Below are 10,553 nucleotides of genomic sequence, written 5' to 3' on the forward strand. Positions count from 1 at the left end.
CTCTTGAAGCTAATCTGATAAATAAAATGTAAATATTGTAAATATTACATTTGTAATATTACATAGTGTGTAATGTTTTATTTTTCAATAGAAATACATAAAACAAAAATTATATGGCCTTGGCTTTGTCAGCCGAGTGGCATTTAGCAATGGTTCCCTTTCTGTTGTGACATGAAGAAAAGAGGAAATTCTGATCATTATCTTGAATGTATAGGAGAACTTTCGCCTACACCCTGAGAAATGGCAAAGAGAACCAATACTAGATTGGCATAGCTCTGATTTATTTAGAAATTGGTTTTCTCTATCCTATAAGATTTGTCTGGGTTATCCTTGGAGAAGACCAAGGAGATTAGAGCTGTGTAAAGTAGCATTCTCAGCCACAAGCATACCTTCCTTCCCTGTTCAGACTCAAGAGGTTGTGAAAGCCAAGGGGAACTACTTTTATGCTTATCAAATCAAAAATCTCATTTTATTGGTTGCATACATTTAGCAGATGTTATTAGTGAAGGAGTACAGATTTGTAAGCAGCATATAAATATGGTGTTTCATACATTGGCATTTTTCCTATTGGCTTACTCACTAACCATATTACCCAGAGGTGTGGAAATTAACAGACACTCAAAACCATGTAATACGGGTGAGAGAGAGAGGCCCACTCAGGCAATATGATCTGATTATGGCAAGTTTCCAGGGGCCGTTACCAGACATTCATCCATAGCCAGTGACCATGGTACTCCTCAGTCTAGGTTAGCTATGCCCAACTCTAAATATGAAGAATGGACATACACTGAGTCTATGAAACATTAGGAACACCTTTCTAATATTGAGTTGCGCCCCCTTTTGCCCTCAGAACAGCCTCAGTTTGCCGTGGCATGGACTAGAAGGTGTCTAAAGCATTCCACAGGGATGCTGGCCCATGTTGACGCCAATTCTTCCCATAGTTGTGCCAAGTTGGCTGGTTGTCCTTTGGGTGGTGGACCATTATTGATACACACGGGAAACTGTTGAGTGTGAAAAACCCAGCAGCATTGCAGTTCTTGACACACAACCCGGTGTGCCTGGCACCTACTACTATACCCCATTCAAAGGCACTCTCATCCTTTGTCTTGCCCATTCACCCTCTGAATGGCACACATACACAATCCATGTCTCAATTGTCTCAAGGCTTAAAAATCCTACTTTATCATTTCTCCTCCCCTTCATCTACACTGATTTAAGTGGATTTAACAGGTAACATCAGTAAGGGATCATACTGTAGCTTTCACCTATATTCACCTGGTAAGTCTATGACATGGAAAGAGCAGATGTTCCTACTGTTTTGTACACTGTGTATGTATATTGTACATTTCCCTGGTTTCAGACCATGCAAGAAGCTGCTGGTCTGATTGACATGGACCAAAGCTGTTTCTGACCTGCACCCGACTACCAAGAAGATACGTTTAAGGTAAGATAAAAAGAAACTGTAATGGGTCATTTTCTTTTCTTTCTACTACATCTTAAATCTTTATCTTAAATATATTTCCGTTGAAGTTGGTTTATTGAAGCAGGTTAAAAGTCTCAAACCGTTTCTATGAAGTTTGATGGTCTGTGAAAAGGGTAAATCCATTTGAATTCAATCCCTTTTTGAACCAAACTTTCCAGACATGTTTGCCAATGGAAGAAGTAGTCAGAAAGGGACTTTTTGGACCTGAATGCCAAGACAAAAATTGTAATATCTTAACATCTTAACCTTTAATGTCAATTATCTAAACTCAAACTCTGATATTTTTCATATTCGTGCATGTTGTAGTTGAGACACAACGTGCTCTTGAATACACGGTGGGTGTCATTGTTAAATAATTGAAGTAGAATTCATAGAATGGACCTACTTTATCCCTTCAGACCAATACAATTTTACTGGTACACCATTGAAATTTGAACTTCTTATTACTACCACATATGTCTATTCTATTATCTATATTTCTATTATTTCAATAAGTTTCCTATGGAGGAATGACAGTACAATTTCAAACAACAGATTCAAGTCAGCGTTCTTAAATGTGTGGACCTCCAACCATTTTGTGGTAACATTTGAAAATAAAAATTTCCATTGGATTCCCATTTTAGTATATTTATTGCCAAAACGCGACACTCACCCGGTATTCAAGAGCATTTTGTGTCTCAACCGATGGCCGGCACAACATAAAAACCTCAGATGTAAATTAGGTTCTTAGCAAAAATGGAGTTCACAATCTTTTATAATTTACATTTAAAGGTAAACAATGACATTGTATTAAAAAATTGTTTGACAACCCTGTTTGTAAGCTTTTAAATTGTATCATTGTATGGTGGGATTTGCAATACAGTCAACTTTGAGCACCTTTATCTCTTGAATGTTTTGGCATTCAGTTCCAAAAAGTTATTTCCTGAGCACTGGGAAAATATGTATGGAAGTTTTCATTCAAATCAAAAAGGTTGCTGTCAAAAAGTTATTGAATTCAAATGGATTTACCTAATAACCAAATGGTCTTTGTTAATTTGTGTATTGTACCATTTCTTAAACGCTCACAGTGAAAAATACAAGGAAATGCTTTTCCACACAAGCTAAGTGAGCTCACTTCTATGCCTGTAGTGTAGAATTATTGTTTTGTTTATTTTGTCACCATTGTTCATATGTAGAGACATTTACTCAGCAATGTGAAATGTATAGCCTATGCACATTGTCAATGTTGTATAGAAACACCATGCACTATATATTATCACTACAACTTTTTAGCTCATACCCATTATTACTGAAACATCAATTTGCATGAATGTATAATCCATGGATTCAGCAATGGAAGAGCTGCTTGATTTCTCAAATTAGGGGTGCAAATGGAGAGTAAGTAGTGTTGGTGTGAATTCTACATACTTCAAGTCAAGTACATTTACAGCACTTTGTCACAGTCCTGCATGTTGCATTACATACAGCAGGTGGCGCTACATATCAATTTAGTACAAACAAGTATTGCATTTACTAAATGGGACTTATATTTGGTCTGGAGGATATCATTTAAAAAAAATGTTTTTAAAGATCTTTAAAACGGTATTTGTGCCATAAAGTTACAGAACATTACAAAAAAATTATGGTAAATGTTTCAAATAAGAAATCTAATTGTTTGTGTGTGATCTTGTATTGTTTGTGGTTTAATTAAGGGCTTGCGATGCAAGAGTCGCAACTTTAAATCTTCAACATACTTCTGACTTATTGTTAATGGGACTTACGAAAAACAAATGTCCAATTCTATATTTTCGTCATACTACTTGTTCTCAACGCTACTACTCCTACACTGTTTAAGCAAGAAACGTCATTCAAACCTTAAAACATATAGATTGGTCTGGAATAGTGTTTGTATACAACTTTTTTGTATCTTTTATACCTTTTGAAACTATTCAACTTTGTCCTTTATCTCCATCTTCATTCACTTTCATTGCATTTCCTTAAGATTCTAAAAGGACGCATTGTGACATCACTTCCGGCATTCTACTTACTGTAAATGCAACAGTGCCACTTTTGACACAAATCAGCTACTTTGACCACTTTGCAACAATGTAGACAAAACATATCTGTATGCAGAACAAAAATATATTATTCAGAGAAAAAGTTTTCTGTTTTAGTAACCGCAATAACTTTTCTGTTAACTTTTTATGAGACTGAAATTTGGAGTAATTCCCTAACATGGGTCCAGCCCATTGCTTGTGCTAGAGAATTTTCAACATTGTATAAAATATTCCGGGCCCTCAGCACAAATGAGTTAGGGACAGCCACAGCTGTAGGCTATTAGCACAAGGGATAAGAAGCCGTGCTTGATTTGGGCAGGAGCTCACCAGAGCTGAGTACCAACACCCAGGGTTGGGGAGTAACGGATTCCATGTATTCCGTTACATGTAAGGGATTACAAGAAAATTAAAAACCTTTGACACTTCTCTGTTTTATCAATGACATTCAAATCAGCATTGAAAAAAGAAGCAAGTTTAAGTTTGTGCTACCTGAACGAGTCTGACCAAAAGTCAGAGACCACTATGACGACACACCAAATGTGTTTGATGGATCACGGGAAAAGAGCAGAGAGAGGCTTTTATAGGCTACAGTCCAAGCTACAGTGGGGAGAACAAGTATTTGATACACTGCCGATTTTGCAGGTTTTCATACTTACAAATCATGTAGAGGTCTGTAATTTTTATCATAGGTACACTTCAACCGTGAGAGACGGAATCTAAAACAAAAATCTAGAAAATCACATTGTATGTTTTTTTAAGTAATTAATTTGCAGAATTTGTTTTGACTTTGCAGAGCCTGTCAAACCTTGCGGTGCCTCTCCTCCTGTCATTCTCCTCATCAACTTCTCGATCACTGATGTGAAGCGCCCGTGAGATATTTAAAAACCTTGTAGAGTACATGACTTTAGGAGTTTTAACTTCACCAGCCCCATGTAAATTACCAGTGAAAAGTAGCAGAAAAGGTCTGACATGGAAATGGGCTTCCATGCCTCTTTCTTTCCTGCTTGCTTCCTAGCCCCATACTTACTTGTTAGTATTACACACCAGGGAATCAACGACTGCCGGGGTGAAAAAAAAATGGAAAAATTTGCATGGGGCTGTATTTTGATGTCATGTCGAGCTGAGGTCCTGGTGGCCTTTTTGGTCTGAATATTGGAGGACGTGGCTCCACATACTTCTCCAGCACAGAGTGCCATTGCCCCTATACCTCTCTACCAGCAGGTTCCACACTTCCCTTCCTCCTCTTCTTTGTTACGGTCTTCACACCTCTAGATGGCCGGGCGGGGGTAGGTGTGGAGCTGGAGACAGCAGGAGTCCGGCTTTATGAACCCGCTTCAGTGGGGGATGGGCACCTTGGCACCAGGGGCTCCCAGTTGGAGTCGCTATTACTGTGAAAGAAAATATTTAAAAAAATATTTGTATTGTATGAGCCTTTTATCATCACATAAAATTAAAATAAATACATAATGTATTGTATAGAGCAGAGGGAACAGTCACTGAGGTGAAGTGCTGTTCCATTCAACTCCGGCCATTGTTGTGGGCCTGCCCTCCACCCAACAGCACCCAATGGCTATTTCATATGGAAATGGTGAGGAGTAGCAGGCACAGTGACCATGTGTGTGTTTACTGTTCTACTCCTTTCCAGTTGAATAAAACATGGAAAATATATATATCTGACATGGAATATATATATGTATACACATACATATATACACACACACACACATACACACACACACACACACACACACACACACACAGGTTATGAGTCGTACATACACATACACACTGAAGACAATGTGTACTTTACACATTTCATCACACATTTCATTGCAAAAAAAAATAATATATATTTTTGCAGAAACAATATCGATATATTTATATTTCATAAAACGGCATTAGCACTTACCAGTCCAGAAGTACGTCCTGTCCTTGCAGAAACAGCTCCTCAATGCTTGAATCATAACTGTGTTCACTCAAAGATTCTTCAAACAAAAAATCTGTCTCACTTTCCCGATCAATCTCTTCTATAATCTGGTGCAAATCTGTATACTTAGACTTGGACTTCGCTTTTCCTGATTTATTCGCCATGATGTCTTCAATGAAATCGTTGAAAAAACACTTTCCAAAATACTACTTTCCAAAACACTGCTGTGCGTAACAAGCGTGATGGCAACAAGTCTGATGGTCAATAGTAAGAATGAAGTTCGTTACGCGTGCGTTTACAAACAAGGGATGGTGGTCCAACCCATAACCATCACATACAGTCGTTTACCTCAGCTCATTGGCTATCTACCCAGCTAGATTTCAAGGAGATCAGTGGTCATTGGGCAGAAATAGTCAATCAACGAAGCTTTGCTAATATTATTGGTGCACAATGAGGTCTTTGCTCGTTGTCTTCAAAATCAGTTCACTTCGGTCAATACTCCCCGCAAAAAAAACAATCAAGTTTGGCTGTGTTGCAAACATCCAAAGGATTGCACTGAAACCAACCATGACGAGATAAACGATTGTTTAGTGTGTGTAATTACGTCGAATGCTCCGTCAAAAGTTGATAGTGATGGAATTCACGACACAAACGGTTTACAAAATGTTTCGTTTTAGGCTATAAAAATGGATTTTATCAAAGAAAACGGCACTTCATGTGATCATTGGGACCCTCAGGAAGAGAAATAAGAGCAAGATATCAGAATGTAAGTCATAATTCTACCTTCAGATGTGAATGTATCAAAACTGTCATGGCGGAAAATGTTTGTTGTTGTTGATCGTTCTTCTCAAACAAAAGCATGGCCTTTGTTCTGTGTAATAGATAATTTAAATCTGAAAACAGAGTTTGATTACCAAGATTCTAATTTTTTGAAGGATGTAAGACACTTGTATTTCAAGAATGTTTAATGTTACGACGTTGTATTTTTAATTAGTCACTCTGAAATTTCCCCGGATGTTGATAACTGTACAGGGATCGCAGCCATAAGAGGTTTCCCATGCTTGTTCGATGAACCATAAACAATTAATGAACATGCACCTGTGGAACGGTCGTTAAGACACTAACAGCTTACAGACGGTAGGCAATTAAGGTCACAGTATGAAAACTTAGGACACTAAAGAGGCCTTTCTACTGACACCAAAAGAAAGATGCCCAGGGTCCCTGCTCATCTGCGAGAACGTGCCTTAGGTATGCTGCAAGGAGGCATGAGGACTGCAGATGTGGCCAATAAATTGCAATGTCTGTACTGTGAGACACCTAAGACAGTGCTACAGGGAGACAGGGCGGACAGCTGATTGTCCTCGCAGTGGCAGACCACGTGTAACAACACCTGCACAGGATCGGTACATCCGAACATCACACCTGTGGGACAGGTACAGTATGGCAACAACAACTGCCCGAGTTACACCAGGAATGCACAATCAAACCATCAGTGCTCAAACTGTCCGCAATAGACTGAGAGAGGCTGGACTGAGGGCTTGTAGGCCTGTTGTAAGGTAAGGTCGCCACCAGACATCACTGGCAACAACGTCGCTCATAGGCACAAACCTACCGTCGCTGGACCAGACTGGACTGGCAAAAAGTGCTCTTCACTGACAAGTCGCGGTTTTTGTCTCACCAGGGGTGATGGTCGGATTCGCGTTTATCGTCGAAGGAATGAGAGTTACACCGGGGCCTGTACTCTGGAGCGGGATCAGGAATGTCAGTGTTATGACATGGCCAGTGAAGAGCCGGATCTCAATCCCATTGGGCACCATTGGGACATGTTGGATCGGAGGGTGAGAGCTAGGGCCATTCCCCTGGGAACTTTCTGGAAGAAGAACTTTCTGGTAACATCTCACAGCTACTGATGCACTGCAGTATTTAATGCAGCTGGTGGCCACACCAGATACTGACTGTTACTTTTGACCTGGCAACCTTGGTTAGCGCGCACTGCGAGTCGCTGGTGTGCGATGAGACAAGGATATATCCCTACCGGCCAAACCCTCCCTAACCCGGAGGACGCTAGGCCAATTGTGCGTCGCCCCATGGACCTCCCGGTCGCGGCCGGTTACGACAGGGTCTGGGCGCGAACCCAGAGTCTCTGGTGGCACAGCTGGTGCTGCAGTACAGCGCCCTTAACCACTGCGCCACCCGGGAGGCCCTCATATGAAATATTTGCAAATGTATTACAAATAAAAAAACAGAAATACCTTATTTAAGTATTCAGACCCTTTGCTATGAGGCTCGAAATTGAGCTCAAGTGCATTGACCATCCTTGAGATGTTTCTACAACTTGATTGGAGTCCACCTGTGCTAAATGCAATTGATTGGACATGATTTAGAAAGGCAAACACCTCTCTGTAAAAGGTCCCACAGTTGACAGTGCATATCAGAGCAAAAACCAAGCCATGAGATCGAAATAATTGTCCGTAGGACTCTGAGGCAGGATTGTGTCAAGGCACAGATCTGCGGAAGGGTACCAAAACATTTCTGTAGCATTGAAGGCCCTCAAGAACACAGTGGCCTCCATCATTCTTAAATGGAATAAGATTCTTCATAGAGCTGGACACCTGGCCTATCTGAGTAATCAGGGGAGAAGAGCCTTGGTCAGTGAGATGACTAAGAACCCATTGCTCACTCTGACAGAGCTCCAGAGTTCCTCTGTGGAGATGATTGTTCTTCTGGAAGGTTCTCCCATCTCTGCAGCACTCTACCAATCAGGCCTTTATGGTGGCCAGAGGGAAGCCACTCCTCAGTAAAAACCATATGACAGCCCGCTTGGAGTTTGCCAAAAGGCACCTAAAGAACTCTCAGACCATGTGAAACAAGATTATCTGGTCTGATGAAACCAAAATTTAACTATTTGGCCTGAATGCCAAGCATTAAATCTGGAGGAAACCTGGCACCATCCCCATGGTGAAGCATGGTGGTAGTAGCATCATGCTGTGGGGATGATTTTCAGCAGCAGGGACTGGGAGACTAGTCAGGATCGAGCAAAAGATGAACAGAGCAAAGTACAGAGAGATCCTTGATGAAAACCTGCTCCAGAGTGCTCAGGACTTTAGACCAGGGCAAAGGTTTATCTTCCAACAAGACAAAGACCCTAAGCACACAGCCAAGACAACACAGGAGTGGCTTCGGAACAAGTTTCTGAATGTCCTTGAGTAGTCCAGCCAGAGCCCGAACCCGATTGAATATCTTTGGAGAGACCTGAAAATAGCTGTGCAGCGATGCTCCCCATCAAACCTGACAGAGCTTGAGAGGATCTGCAGAGAATAATGGGAGCAACTCTCCAAATTCAGGTGTGCAAAAATTTGTAGCGTCATACCCAAGAAGACGAGGTTGTAATTGCTGCCAAAGGTGCTTCAACAAAGTACTGAGTAAAGGGTCTGAATACTTATGTAAATGTGATATTTACTTTTTTTAAATGTTTAATACATTTGCAAAAGAAAATTGAGCTAGCGTTCTTGTACTGGGGTAAATCCATTTGAATTAAATCACTTTTTGATGAATCTCAAATATAAAATATATTTTGATTTGTTTAACACTTTTTTGGTTACAACATGATTCAATGTTTTATTTCCTAATTTTGATGTCTTCACTTTTTCTACAATGTAGAAAATAGTAAAAATATAGAAAACCCTGGAATGAGTAGGTGTGTCCATACTTTTGACTTGTACTGTATATAATGAAGCCATTCCCCCCCCCCCCCCAAAGTTATTGAACTAAGCCATTATTACTTCTGTATCAGCGTTAGCAGAGTAGACAGAAACACTCCTCAGTCCCTCCTTTGTGTTGTGCCCGCAATAGGTTGAGACACAACATGCTCTTGAATACAGGGTGAGTGCGTTTCATCTCCAATGCCCTTGCTGATGGAAGGAGGTTTTCACTCAACATCTCACGATACATGGCCCCATTCATTCTTTCCTTTACACGGATCAGTCGTCCTGGTCCCTTTGCAGAAAAACAGCCCCAAAGCATGATGTTTCCACCCCCGTGCTTCACAGTAGGTATGGTGTTCTTTGGATACAACTCAGCATTCTTTGTCCTCCAAACACGACGAGTTGAGTTTTTACCAAAAAGTTCTATTTTGGTTTCATCTGACCATATGACATTCTCCCAATCTTCTTCTGGATCATCCAAATGCTCTCTAGCAAACTTGACATGTACTGGCTTAAGCAGGGGGACACGTCTGGCACTGCAGGATTTGAGTCCCTGGCGGCGTAGTGTGTTACTGATGTTAGGCGTTGTTACTTTGGTCCCAGCTCTTTGCAGGTCATTCACTAGGTCCCCCCGTGTGGTTCTGTGATTTTTGCTCACCGTTCTTGTGATCATTTGACCCCACGGGGTGAGCTCTTGCGTGATGCCCCAGATCGAGTGAGATTATCAGTGGTCTTGTATGTCTTCCATTTCGTAATAATTGCTGCCACAGTTGATTTCTTCAAACCAAGCTGCTTACCTATTGCAGATTCAGTCTTCCCAGCCTGGTGCAGGTCTACAATTTTGTTTCTGGTGTCCTTTCACAGCTCTTTGGTCTTGGCCATAGTGGAGTTTGGAGTGTGACTGTTTGAGGTTGTGGACAGGTGTCTTTTATACTGATAACAAGTTCAAACAGGTGCCATTAATACAGGTAACGAGTGGAGGACAGAGGAGCCTCTTAAAGAAGAAGTTACAGGTCTGTGAGAGCCAGAAATCTTGTTTGTTTGTAGGTGACTAAATAATTATTTTCCACCATAATTTGCAAATAAATTCATTAAAAATCCTATAATGTGATTTTCTTGATTATTTTTTTTTCATTTTGTCTGTCATAGTTGAAGTGTACCTATGATGAAAATTACAGGCCTCTCATCTTTTTAAGTGGGAGAACTTGCACAATTGGTGGCTGACCAAATACTTTTTTGCCCCACTGTATATCGAGGATGAAACGAGGCAAAATCAGTTTTTCAGATTTTAAAGGCAAGATCAGTTATTCAGATTTTAAAGGCAAGATCTCCATAGCAATTACCAATTACATTTGTAATATCGGCCTATATACAATTCTATTCACTATTCAAACTCAACTACC

Source organism: Oncorhynchus masou, chromosome 28, assembly GCF_036934945.1.
Source record: "Oncorhynchus masou masou isolate Uvic2021 chromosome 28, UVic_Omas_1.1, whole genome shotgun sequence".
NCBI classification, from domain to species: domain Eukaryota; kingdom Metazoa; phylum Chordata; class Actinopteri; order Salmoniformes; family Salmonidae; genus Oncorhynchus; species Oncorhynchus masou.